The sequence below is a fragment of the Hylobates moloch genome, unplaced genomic scaffold (assembly GCF_009828535.3).
Source record: "Hylobates moloch isolate HMO894 unplaced genomic scaffold, HMol_V3 SCAFFOLD_18, whole genome shotgun sequence".
Taxonomy (NCBI): Eukaryota; Metazoa; Chordata; class Mammalia; order Primates; family Hylobatidae; genus Hylobates; species Hylobates moloch.
In genome coordinates this window covers 1,738,696-1,753,002 of record NW_026652293.1, presented here as the reverse complement: position 1 = coordinate 1,753,002, position 14,307 = coordinate 1,738,696, and the positions used below count along the sequence as shown (strand labels likewise).

Here is a 14,307-nt window from a genome sequence, read left to right as displayed (position 1 = left end):
GTTCAACCATTGTGGAAGACAGTGTGGCAATTCCTCAGGGATCTAGAGAACTAGAAATACCATTTGACCCGGCCATCCCATTACTGGGTATATACCCAAAGGAATATAAATCATGCTGCTATAAAGACACATGTACACGTATGTTTACTGCGGCACTACTCACAATAGCAAAGACTTGGAACCAATCCAAATGTCCAACAATGATAAACTGGATTAAGAAAATGTGGCACATATACACCATGGAATAGTATGCAGCCATAAAAAATGATGAGTTCATGTCCTTTGTAGGGACACGGATGAAGCCGGAAACCATCATTCTCAGCAAACTATCACAAGGACAAAAAACCAAACACCGCATGTTCTCACTCATAGGTGGGAATTGAACAATGAGAACGCTCGGACACAGGAAGGGGAACATCACACACTGGAGCCTGTTGTGGGGTGGGGGGAGGGATAACATTAGGAGATATACCTAATGTAAATGACGAGTTAATGGGTGCAGCACACCAACATGGCACATGTTTACATATGTAACAAACCTGCACGTTGTGCACATGTACCCTAGAACTTAAAGTATAATAATAAAAATATAGATATATATTAAAAAAAGAAATCTGAAAAAAACAATGGCGCAAAACTGGAGAAAGACATCAACTTACAGATCAAAGCAGCTCAATAAACGCCAACCAGGATAACTTAAAAAAAAAAAAAAAAAAAACCATACTGAGGCAAATCACAGTCAAACTGCTAATGTAAAGAAAAGAGAAAAATCTTGAAGGCGGTGAAGGAAAAAAAATCTATCTATCTATCTATCTATATATATATTACATATAGAGCATTGATACTAATGACAACTAATTTCTGAACAGAAACAATGGAAGCCAGAAGACAACAGAACATCTTCAAATGCTGAAAGAAAAAAAATTTTTTGTCTACCAGTATAATTCTCTATTCAGCAGAACTTCAAAAATGAAGATGAAATAAAGATATTTTGAAACACAATGGCTGAGAGAATTCATCAGTAGCAGACCTGCACTACAATGCATGCTAAGAAAAATTCTGAAAGCTAAAAGGAATTGACACTAGATGGTAACTCTCAGATGTAAAGAGCACTGAAAATGTTAAATAAGTGAATAAAACAAAAAGCTACTTAAAAAAATTAAGACTGCCTACAGCAGAAATTACTCAACAATATTGTAAGGTTTATAACTCACAAGAAAGAAAAAACAGAGAAACAAACAATAAAACCCAGCAAGACAAATAGAAAACAGCAAAATGTTAGAGCCAAATCCAGCCATATCAATAATTACATCAAATGTAAATGAACTAAACCGTCCAATTAAAAAGCAGAGACTGTCAGTCTGGACTAACAACAAAACCCAACCATATGCTTTGACAGCAGATTTCAAATACAAAGACACAAAAGAATATCTGCTCATAATTATTTCATTTTACTTTATTTAAAGCACAAAAGCAGGCTCAGCACAGAACTATCAAAGTCTCCTGGGTTGGTAAAGACAAGGAAATAATTCATTCTTTACTTCTATAAGATCAAGCACCAACTCTACATGCAAGATTTTGTACTAGGTGCTTCAGGGAGATATAAAATGAAGGACCGATGGTCTCTAATCCAAAGTGCTACAGAATTCAGAAACATGTAAGGATATAAAACATGAGGTTTCCTTCAACTGGAGGAAGAATGGGGAGCACAGGGAGAGGGGCAGTTATTGGCAAAGACTCTGTGGAGGGGATCCTGTTAGTTCTGCACCTAAACCACAAGGAGAATTTTAAGGAAGAAATAATTTGGTTTTCATTATTCATTTATTTTCTGACTGAAAGAGCAGATATACTGCGCAGTGGTTAAGAGCATGAGCTTTCCAGCCAGAGTTCTGAGCTCCAGCTGTAGCTTTGCTACTAACTACTCCATGATCCTAGACAAGTTACTCAGTGCTCCTAAAGCCTTACATTTTTCATGTAAAAAGGAAATAATCATTTCCATTTTACAGGATTTTTGAGAGAAGTAAAGGACAGAATGTTGCAAAATGCATCACACAGTGCCTGCTCAATGGTAACAATTACTGGTACCAAAGAAACAGAATGTACCCTCTACCCTTCAAAAAATGAAGTGCTCAATTATGAAAATAGCAAAAATAAAGATCATAGAACTATAATCTCTTTTGAAAAATAAATCTGAAAAGATATACCTGAAAATAAAATGGAGGCAGGGCAGAATATAGTGTCTTTCACATAGTAGGCATGTAATGTTTCCATGTTTGTCAAATGAATAAATAACCTAAATAATAGATGAACTAAGTCTTGCCATGCTAACTCAATCCGTCAGAGAATATTAGTGCAATCAAGCATGTAAAACTATAAACCAATGAATGCTCCTTGCTGTTTTTTGGCAAAATAGGAAGTTTTTACTTTACACAGAAATGCAAATTTCCAGAACTGTCAGTGAGGCCCCTCTAGGTTTTAAGGAACAGGTTACTGTGGGCAGTGGAGGTTTACTGTACAGGTACAAGGATAAGTGAGAACCGGGGAAACCCAATGGGTAGCTGAGAGCTAAGCCACCAAGGTCCACAGCAGCTCTAGTTGTCCAAAAGGAATTAAGGCAATTCTTTCTCATCTCAGCTTCTTTTGTGTTTGATTTCACTTTTGCCTCTACCTATTGCTAATAGACACTGTGTCAATTTCTGCTCCTTCATGGCTTTGCTATCTGCCTTCTTTGCATGTTTCTCTCATGACCCTGCTCCACTTACTAAGTCCTTCTCCGTGAGTCTTGCACTCAAATTCTCCCGCAGAGAGTATCCTGTATAGGGTGTTCCACCAGATACCTCACAAGACACTGACCTCCTTCATGCCCAGCCTATAGATGGCTTCCCTTTCTTGAGTGCTGACCCCTGAGCAGTCAGCTGTAGCTGGGCTGCAGGGCCACAGGATGTATGCACAGGAACCTACCCATAGCTATTTAGCTTGGAAGGTACAACCAACTCCCATGGTCCAAATGGGACCACGGGTATACTTCAAAACCTGGTAGGTGAAAATACACTCACTGTCATGAGCTGCTCATAACTGCAGTGGCAATGAGTACCAGCTTACTACATTCTAACGGGGTTTGAAAAGATCACAAGATAAAACTGAAGGAACTCTGAACTGACTGATTTGTTGCATAACATCTGAATCTAATTTTTAAGAGTTGATAGGGACCTAAAAGGCCATCTGGCCCAACTCTACTCTTTGTACAACAATCCAGATCCCACAGCCAGTAACTGGCACAATAAGAATGAGAGAGTCTTAGAGTCCTGACTCCTAGCCCAATGCTCTTTCCCTACACAACTGTGAGCATTTTTACAATTACGGTCATTAATAATAAAAGATGTAATTGAAAGAATATAACTTCATAACAAGTAGAGAAGTCTGAAACACTTTTTTTTTTTTTTTTTTTTAAGAGACACGGTCTCACTCTGTCACTCAGGCTGGAGTGCACTGGTGTGATCATAGCTCACTGCAGCCTTGAACTCCTGGACTCAAGTGGGGTCTCACTCTGTCACTCAGGCTGGAGCACAGTGGCATGATTTTTGGCTCACTGCAACCTCCACCTCCCAGGCTCAATCAATCCTCCCATCTCAGCCTCCTGAGTAGCTGGGACTACAGGCACGTGCCACTATGCCCAGCTAATTTTTGTATTTATTGTGGAGATGGGGTTTCACCATGTCACCTGGGCTGGTCTAGAACTCCTGGACTCAAGTGATCCACCCACCTTGGCCTCCTGAAATGCTGGGATTACAGGCATGAGCCACTGTACCTGACCTGGAAACCTTTTTTTTTTTTTTGAGACGGAGTTTCTCTCTTGTTGCCCAAGCTAGAGTGCAATGGTGCAATCTTGGTTCACCGCAACCTCTGCCTCCTGGGATCCAGCGATTCTCCTGCCTCAGCCTCCCAAGTAGCTGGAATTACAGGTGTGCGCCACCACACCCAGCTAATTTTTTGTATATTTAGTAGAAACGGGGTTTCACCATGTTAGCCAGGCTGGTCTCGAACTCCTGACCTCGGGTGATCTGCCCATCTCAGCCTCCCAATGTGCTGGGATAACAGGGGTGAGCCACTGCACCTGGCCCGGAAAACTTCTGAGACAAACTCTATGCTACATCCAGGCTGAACAATATAATAAAGAGGAACAATGACTGGCATTTGTGGACAGGTGTGTCCACTCTGCATTAAGGCAGATAAACATGATTTGAAATGTTTTGCCTTCATGATGGCCTTGGTTAAGGAAAGAGATGAAGTTCTCCCTACATGTTCTTGAAAATTCTAAAAATAGGCATAAAACAAGAAGATCACATGCCAATTCTATCACTGCAATTCATCTGGGAGAGGTGCTTGGAACAAATTACTCTCATGGAACACTGACCAAAAGTCTTCTCTTCTGTTTTACTCACAGAAGCCAAGTTTAGCTTCTTTACAGGCCTCTTCTTGATCCACAAATAGGAGCGCGATCTAAATAAAAACTGTAAAACTATCTACTTATCCTCCACACTTGCTATAAGTAACACTCCAATTCTGAAACTAGACACCATTATACTTTATCATAAAAAAAAAGTGCTGGTTATTTGATGAAATGTCCCACGCGCTATGTAGTGAGAAAACTAACACTGGCTTTTTGTGGCAAACTGGATGAATGTGCTTTAAAAGTATACATCCTTTAAATGAATGCAAACTTAGGGTAGTAGGAAGACAAAAATAATGCACAAGATGTTCCTGGGAAAGGTAGTTTATATGCTTTGTAAAATCCATGACAGAATTCCTTCAAAACCCCAAACTTGCCCCAGAATGCAAGTTCATCCACTAAGGGGATCTGTGATGGGCAATTCAGTTACTGAAAATATCATGGAACCTCTATTTGGAGGAAGGGGGCTTGGCTGTCTGCCATAATCCTGTGAAACTGCACCTTGCAGGGAGCACTAGGCTAAGAGGCATTCTGAATTTTTTGCCTACCTTTTTTTTGTTTAGTGTGGTCAATTGTGTTTCTTCTTTTTTAGATATAATTTGCATACCATACAATTTACCCTTTTAAAGTAAATATATTCAGCAGTTTTTAGTATATTCACAAGATGTATAACCACCACCACTATCTACAGAAAATTTTCATTACCCAAAAAGAAACTCCATACCCAAGAGCGGTTACTTCCCCTTTCCTGGCAACTGCTAATCTAATTTCTGTCCCTATGGATTTGCCTGTTCTGAACATTTCACATAAAGGGCATCATATATGTGGCTGTGTCTGACTTCTCTCACTTAATATGTTTTCGAGATACAGCCAGGTGTAGTGGTTCACACCTGTAATCCCAACACTTTGGGACGCTGAGGTGGGAGGATCACCTGAGATCAGGAGTTCGAGAACAGCTTGGCCAACATGGCAAAACCTCGTCTCCACTAAAAATACAAAAAGTAGCTGGTCGTGGTGGCACATGCTTGTAATCCCAGCCACTCAAGAGGCTGAGGCAGGAGAATCACTTGAACCCAGGAGGCGGAGGTTGCAATGAGCCGAGATGGCGCCACTGCACTCCAGCCTGGGCAACAGAGACTCTTGTCTCAAAAAAAAAAAAAAAAAAAAATTATCCAAGTTATAGCATGCATCCGTTCCTCATTCTTTTTTTCTTTTTTTGAGACAGAGTCTCCCTCCGTCACCCAGGCTGGAGTGCAGTGGCACCATCTTGGCTCACTGCAACCTCCACCTCCCAGGTTCAAGCGATTCTCCTGCCTCAGCCTCCCGAGTAACTGGGATTACAGGTGTGCACCACCATACCTGGCTAATTTTTCATATTTTTGTTAGAGACAGGGTTTCACCATGTTGGCCAGGCTGGTCTTGAACTCCTGACCTCAAGTGATCCACTTGCCTTGGCCTCCCAAAGTGCTGGGACTACAGGCATGAGCCACCGCATCCAGCCAGTTCCTCATTCTTTTATTGCCAAATAATATTCTATTGTGTGAATGTACCATTTTATTTATCCATTCATCAGTTGATAGTCATTTGGCTTATTTCCACTTTTTGGCTATTACAAATAAAGCTGCTATGAACATTCATGTGTACGTTTTTTGGAGATGTAAGTTTTCATGTGGACGTAAGTTTTCATTTCTCATGAATATACACCTAGGAGTGGAATTGCTGGCCCATATGGTAACTCTGTAGTTAACCTTTTGAGGAACTGCCAGACTATTTTCCACAGCAGCTGCACCATTCTACATTCCCATCAGCAATGTATGCGGGTTCCAATCTCTCTACATCCTTGCCAAAACTTATTATCCACTTTTTAAAAATTATAACCATCCTAGTGGGTGTGAAGTGCTATCTCATCGTGATTTAGAGTTGCATTTCCCTGATGACTAATGATATTGGCATTATTTCATGTGCTTACTAGTCATTTGTATATCTTCTTTGGAAAAATGTCTATTCAGATTCTTCGCCCATTTTTAAACTGAGTTATTTGTCTTTATTGTTGAACTGTAGGCGTTCTTTATATATTCTAAATACCAGTCCCTTATCAGATGTATGATTTGCAAATACTTTTTCCCATTCTGTGGGCTGTCTTTTCACTTTCTTGATGGTGTCCTTTGATACATAAAAGGTCTTCTTTTGACGGGGAGGGGAATGGAGTCTCACTCTGTCACCCAGGCTGAAGTGCAACGGCACGATCTCGGCTCACTACAACCTCTGCCTCCTAGGTTCAAGGAATTCTCCTGCCTCAGCCTTCTGAGTAGCTGGAATTACAGGCATGAGCCACCACGCCTCGCTAACTTTGCATTTTTAGTAGAGGCGGAGTTTCACTATGTTGGTCCTGACCTCAGGTGATCCACCAGCCTCAACCTCCCAAAGTGCTGGAATTACAGGTGTGATCCACTGTGCCCGGCCAAGGTTTTCATCTTGATAAGGTCCAATCTATGAATTTTTTCTTTGTCTATCCCATTATATACAGTTGTTTCCATGGAGAACTGATTGTAATGACTAATTAACCAAGGGTTTTCCTCAGTTTGATTATATCTCTGATGTAAGAAAGTGCTTATTCTATTACCATGTCTGATGTCATTTCTCCCTTTGAACAGAATACTAATTCGTTCTGATTCACTTGATAGACAAGAAATGAATAGACTAAAGCTTTTAGTGCATTATGGTATGGAATTATGTATTCCAGAGAATAAAACTGATTTACAACCGTGCATGTTTGGGTGCTTAACTTGAATCTCTGCTACACTGTCCTCCTTTCTTGCAGCTCCTACCTCCAGGCCCTCCATTCAACTCCTTTTCCAGCCCCAGCTCCTCTTTTGGCCCCCAAACAGGGATGTTTGTGAGGTTCAGTCTTCATGGCCCCCCTGCTCATTTTCCATCTGTCCCTGTGACCTTGCCCCCAGGGGATTTCTCCAGGTTGCACAACTCCTGCCCTCCCTTCTCTCCTGTCCATCTTGTGACTGTCATTGCCTCTGGGCCAACTCGACTTCAACTGACGGTATGTCAACAACAAATAGGCTTTTTTTTTTTTTTTTTTTTTTTTTTGAGACAGGGTCTCTCACTGTCGCCCAGGCTGGTGTGCAGCAGTGCAATATCAGCTAACTGCAACCTCCGCCTCCTGGGCTCAAGCGATTCTCTCACCTCAGCCTCCCAGGTAGCTGGGATTACAGGTGCATGCCATCATGCCCAGCTAATTTTTGTGTTTTTTGTAGAGACAGAGTTTTGCCATATTGCCCAGGCTGGTCTTGAACTCCCGGCCTCAAGTGACTCACCTGCCTCAGCCTCCCAAAGTGCTGGGATTACAGGCATGCCACCACCTGGCCATCTTCTTTTCTAAGCCATTTGCCTCTCTAGGCTCCATCTCTATGCAGTATCATTCTCCCATTTGCCTGGCTTCAAAATTAAGAATCCTCTTTGATTCTTCCTTCTCCCCCTGCTACAGCAAAGCACCCTCTCACATCAGCCTTTGCCGCAGCTTGGTTGTCTCCCTTTGCCTTAATCCAGCCACATTCATCTCCTGAATCCTCACTTTACTCCTCTTACTGTCCTGTTCCAATCCTTTTATTTTTTATTTATTTTTTTGAGACGGAGTCTCACTCTGTCGCCCAGGCTGGAGTGCAGTGGTGCAATCTCGGCTCACTGCAAGCTCCGCCTTCCAGGTTCACGCCATTCTCCTGCCTCAGCCTCCCGAGTAGCTGGGACTACAGGTGCCTGCCATCACACTCGGCTAATTTTTTGTATTTTTAGTAGAGACGGGGTTTCATCATGTTAGCCAGGATGGTGTCAATCTCCTGACCTCGTGATCCACCCACCTCAGCCTCCCAAAGTGCTGGGATCACAGGCATGAGCCACTGCGCCTGGTCCGAATCCTTGTAAATACTCCCTGCTCCCTACTAGACAATGTACAGACCCTGACACTCAGACCCCTCCACAATCTGACCAAGTCTATCTTTCCTGCCTCATCTCCCTCTACTTTGCTCACCAGCCCTCTGCCCCAACCATACCATGCTATCCATGATCTCTGACATGTCCTATTTTATTCCCATCTCTACACAGTTGCTCATGTCATCTCCCTTCCCTAAGCCAGCCCCTTCTTTTTCACCTACATGTTACCTTTCCTTCAGAGTAGTCCCACTTTCTCAAACCAGCCAGCCTTCCTTCCTTTTTTTTTTTCTCCAAGTAGCTGGGATTACAGGCATGCAGCATTCCCGGCTAATTTTTGTATTTTTATTTTTTGAGATGGAGTCTTGCTCTATCACCCAGTCTGGAGTGCAGTGGCACAATCTCGGCTCACTGCAACCTCTGCCTCCCAGCTTCAAGTGATTCTCCTGCTTCAGCCTCCCGAGTAGCTGGGATTACAGGCATCCGCCACCATGCCCTGGCGAGTTTTTTTGATATTTTTAGTAGAGACGGGGTTTTGCCACACTGGCCAGGCTGGTCTCGAACTCCTGACCTCAGGTGATCTGCTCACTTTGGCCTCCCAAAGTGCTGGGATGAGCCACAGCGTGAGCCCCTTCAGGTGTGAGCCACCACACCAGGCCCCTTCATTCATTTTGAAGCACCTGACTCTATCATTTCTTTGGCCTTCATTCATTCCAGTTAGCTCAGTTGCTCCTAGATGAGAGGCTGTCCTGCTCTAAATCCCCACTGCTCTCCCCCAGAGGACAAATAGGTACTGAGTACCTACAGTACTCATACTCCATAGAAGTCTGAGTTCTATGGAGTCATACTTCCGTACTACACTCCACACTAGGCACTGGAGTTACAGTAAAGGAGAAGACAAAATCTGTGTGCCTCACAGAACTTGTGGGGCAGTGCCAAGGGGTAGATAACAATTAACTGAATAATTAAACTCAATAAATGGGACCTATCAATTGTGTTAACTGTAACAAAGGAAAGCATATCACAGGGAGAAAGGGACCTCATCAGGGAAGTCAAGGAAGGCTCAGAAGGAGGGGCAAGTTCTTCCTTGGGTAACTGGCCTTCTGTCTCTATATGTCTGAGTTCCTGGAGGAACTTACTCACCCTCTTTATGGTGTCAGCACTTGGCATAACAAGTGAAGCAGTCCTTAATTGATCTGCTACAGGGAGGGGAGAATTTGGAGCAGGAAAGCTCTCATCTAGGAACAACTGAGCCAGAGTCAGAACACCTTGCGAGATAGCCCCGGGTATGGATTTGAGCCCTGCCACTCATGAGCTCTGAGCATATTCCTTAACGTCTGTGCCTTGGGTTCCTCATCTATAAACTAGGACTAACCACTCACCTCACAGAGTGGCTGTGAAGATTACAGGATAAAGTGTATATAAAAAGTCCTATAGGCTCGGAGCAGTGGCTCACACCTGTGATTCCAGCAGTTTGGGAGGTCAAGGCAGGAGGATCACTTGAGCCCAGGAGTTTGAGACCAGCCTGGGCAACACTGCATGACCTTGTCTCAAAAAAAAATTTAAAAATTAGCCAGGTATGGTGGCACACGCCCGTAGTCTCAACTACTCGGGAGGCTGAAATGAGCCATGATCACACCACTGTACTGCAGCCCAGTCCACAAAGCAAGGTCCCATCTCAAAAAAAAAAAAAAAAAAAAAAGCCCTAAAGCCCTACCCAGGCCTAGTACATGAAAGCACCCTAAAAATGGCAACCACTATCACCATTACCATTATTTTTATTATTATTATTAGGAGACTCAAAGGGGCCAAGGGTGGTGGCTCACGCCTGTAATCCCAGCACTTTGGGAAGCTGAGGCAGGTGGATCACTTGAGGACAGGAGTTCGAGACCAGCCTGGCCAACATGGCAAAACCTCGTCTCTACTAAAAATACAAAAATTAGCCAGGAATGATTGCAAGTGCCTATAATTCAGCTACTCAAGAGGCTGAGGCATGAGGACTGCTTGAACTCAGGAGGTAGTGGTTGCAGTGAGCCAAGATCGTGCCACTGCACTGCAGCCTGGTTGACACAGCAAGACTGTCTCAAACAAAAAAAAGAAGACTCAGAGGCAAGAAATGAGCCCTGAGAGTTGTGTTTCAGTCCATCACATTTGAGCCAACTCACTACTGACCCAGCCAAATGGACTCCTGAGATCTGAATCTTCTGTGATTTAGAAAGGAGATGAGCCCAGCTCATCTGGTTCCCCCAAAGCAACTGGGAAGGCTACCCCAAAGCAAGTGGGAATGTTCTTGCCAGTTGCTGGAACTACCCAAAATTTGCTCTGCCTGAGGCCTGGCTTCCTATTCTGATTGACCCCAGGCTTTGCAGCCCCAGGAATCTGAGGCAAAAGAGAGGCTGCTAAGGTCCGAGGTCATTAGGGCCACCTCCTGATTTACCTGGGCACTTCCCTATGAAAGGAAACACAAAGACAAGCCTCATCTTTCCAAGTCTGGCCTCCCTCTTCTTCCTCCTGCCTCCATCTATGCACTTCTGGTTGGGGGCAAGAGGGTAGTGCAAGGTGGGGTAGGCAGAATAAAGGCTCCCAAAGATGTCCAAGTGTTAATCCTTAGAACCTGTAAATATGTCAAGTTGCATGGAAAAGGGGAATTAGGGCAGCAAATGGGACTAAGATTGCTAATCAGCTGACTTTAAAGCAGGGAGATTATCCTGGGTTACCTGGGTGGGCCCGATGTGATCACAAAGTCCCTTTAAACATGGAAAAGGGAGGCAGGAGAGTCAGCATCAGAGTGATGTGATGTGACAAAGACTCGACCAGCCACTGTTGGTTTTGAAGCTGCAGGAAGGGGCCACAAGCCAAGGAATGCAGGAGGCCTCCAGAAGCTAGAAAAGGCAAGGACCAGGTTCTCTCCTCAAGCCCCTAGAAATGAATTCAGGCCTGCTGACAGCTTAATTTTAGCCCAGTGAGATCCATTTTGGACTCCTGACCTCCAGAACTGTAAAATAATAAATTTGTGTTTTTTTAAGCCACTAAGTTTGTGGTAATTTGCTATAGAAACAATAGAAAACTAATATACAGGTCTTTCAAGTTGTTCTCCCGGGAGCCTTAGGGCTTTAGAGGCAATGCCTCATGTCAGAGGGAGGATTAGCCATACTACTATCTTTTACATATTGGGCTTTAATAAAAGAATGCTTAAAATATTGTTTTGTGTGAGTGTTTTTGGTTTCTGTCTGTTTGGTAGAGGCAGGATCTCATTTTGTTGCTAAGGCTGGTCTCAAACTCCTGGCCTCAAGAGATCCTCCCATCTTGGCCTCCCAAAGTGTTGGGATTACCACCACTTAAAATAGTTTTTATAACCACTGATGTAGGCCAGGTGCAGTGGCTCACGCCTGTAATCCCAGCACTTTGGGAGGCCGAGGTGGGCAGATCACCTGACGTCATGAGTTTGAGACCAGCCTGGCCAACATGGTGAAACCCCGTCTCTACTAAAAATAAAAAAGTAGCCGGGTGTGGTGGCACGCGCATATAGTCCCAGCTACTCGGGAGGCTGAGGCAGGAGAATCACTTGAACCTGGGAGGCAGAGGTCGCAGTGAGCCGAGACTGCGCCACTGCACTCCAGCCTGGGTGACAGAGTGAGACTCCATCTCAAAAAAAAAAAAAAAAAAAGAAGACACCACTGGTGTAGTAGAGAGAGTTTAGGGTTGGGCGGAGTTTGATTCAGTCTGTGTTTATCAGCTATATGACCTCCCCATGCTTTACTCAACCTCCCTGAGGTTGGGGGCCTCATCTGTAAAAGGGGGATAACCACTTCACAGGGTTGATGTGAGAATTAAATGGGGCAAATGGGGTAGGGACAGATCCTGGCACAGGGGAAGCAGTCAAGAAATGTTAGCTGCCCTTCCACCCTCCTTCCTTCCAGGCGGTCTTTTTTTTATTTATTTTTTTGAGGCAGAGTCTCACTCTTGTCACCCAGGCTAGAGTGCAGTGGCATGATCTCGTCTCACTGCAACCTCCGCCTCCTGGGTTCAAGCGATTCTCCTGCCTCAGCCTCCCAAATAACTGAGATTACAGGCATGTGCCACCACACCTGGCTAATTTTTGTATTTTTTAGTAGAGACAGGGTTTCACCATGTTGGCCAGGCTGGTCTTGAACTCCTGACCTCAGGTGATCCACCTGCCTCAGCCTCCCAAAGCGCTGGCATTACAGGCATGAGCCACCGTACCCGGTCCCTTCTATGCAGTCTTTTCTAAGGAGCAGGCAGAATCACATTAGTTCCTGTCTTGTTTCCCTCTCCCACAAACAGATGGGATCCATCCAAGAAGTTGAAGTCAGGCTGGGGCTTCATTCATTGACTCAACAAATCTTTATGGTGTGGTCAAGGCTAGGGTGGTGAGCAAAACAGACTGGTCTCTGCCCTCAGGGAGTTTCATTCTAGTAGAACGGGGTCACCAACCCCCAGGCCATGGACCAATATGGGTCCATGGCCTGTTAGGAACTGGACCAATACAGTAGGAGGTGAGCAGTGAGCGAGCATTACCACCTGAGCTCCACCTCCTGTCAGATCAGCTGCAGCATTAGATTCTCATAGGAGTGCAAACCCTACTGTGAGCTGCACATACAAGGGATCTAGGTTGTGTGCTCCTTATGAAAATCTAACTATGTCTGATAATCTGAGGTGGAACAGTTTCATCTTGAAACCATCCCCCAACCTCCATCTGTGGAAAAACTGTCTTCCACAAACCGGTCCCTGGTGCCAAAAAGTTGGGGACTGCTGTAGTAGAACAGACAGACATTAGTCAGACAAACAAACGCAATAGCCGGAAAGGAGAGGCGCATGGACTATGAGACTGTGCTGGAGGGTGGGAGGTAATCTGGCCAGAAGGTTAGAGAAGGCTCTGTAGAAAAAAATGAGTGAGCGGAAAGCTGAAGAATGATTAGGCATTAACTATGTGATGAAGGAAAGTGAATTCCAGGCAGAGAAATAAAACAACAAAAAGGCCCTAGGATGAGAGGGAATGAGGCCTAAAATAAAAAAAGATCAGCATGGCTAAGGGCCAGAGAAAAAGGGGATGAGGGGAAGGAAGGAATGGAGAACTACTCTGAAGTTCAGCTGCGTAAGTGGTAGTATCATTCCTGCAAACAGGAAATACTAGGAGAGGACCAAGCTGGGACTGAGATGATCATGAGGTCAATTTTGGACATGTGGAGTTGAGGGAACCTTTGGGAGATCCAAGCAGAACTATGACATGGGCAGTTGGAAATACAGGATATATAAATTTGCAGTTTGTAGGTAACCTCTGGGCTAGAGATATAAACATGGGAGTCATGTGTGAGCAAGCAGTGGCTGAAGCAGGGGAGCAGGCCTGGGTAGAACTGCCTATGAGAGTGAGAAAAATGGGCCTGCAACCAACATTTCATGCCCAAGAGCTGGAGAGTGACCGCAATGGAGCCTGGAAGGAGTGGCCTGAGAAATGCTGCATCACAGAAGCTAAGGGAGCAGCGTGTATCCGGGCGGAAGTAGTAGTCAGCAGTGTCAAACATTGCTGTAGGGCTCCATAAGATGCCAACTGGCTGATGGGACCCTGCTTACCCAGCTGAGCAGCATTACTGGATAGGCCTAGTATCTGAAAGGGGGGACCTCTTAGATCTTCTTTGACCTGGGTATTAGAGGCTCACCTGCTAGCAGCTTCCAGGGAAAGAGGAACAGAACAGCAGAGATCCAAAGCATTTGCCATTGTATGCAATCACCTGGCCTCAGGAAGTGGCTCAAATTGGAGTTAAGAGCAGATATCAGCCTAGACATACCCTCTGTTCCAAGGCTGGTTAAATATGTATGGCTTTAAACTAGGGCAATACTTGAGACCTGACATCAGGGTGCAGGGAAGGGGGCTCCTCCTCTCCCAGTTGGCAAGGCGC

At 44.5% G+C, this 14,307-nt stretch overlaps 1 protein-coding gene across 5 annotated transcripts in view; it reads right to left on the bottom strand.

The window, feature by feature from the left end:
- The window catches only part of PACC1 (proton activated chloride channel 1), a 69,547-nt gene that overhangs the window by 32,678 nt on the left and 22,562 nt on the right, over positions 1-14,307 (bottom strand). The gene's annotated exons all lie outside the window — the stretch shown is intronic.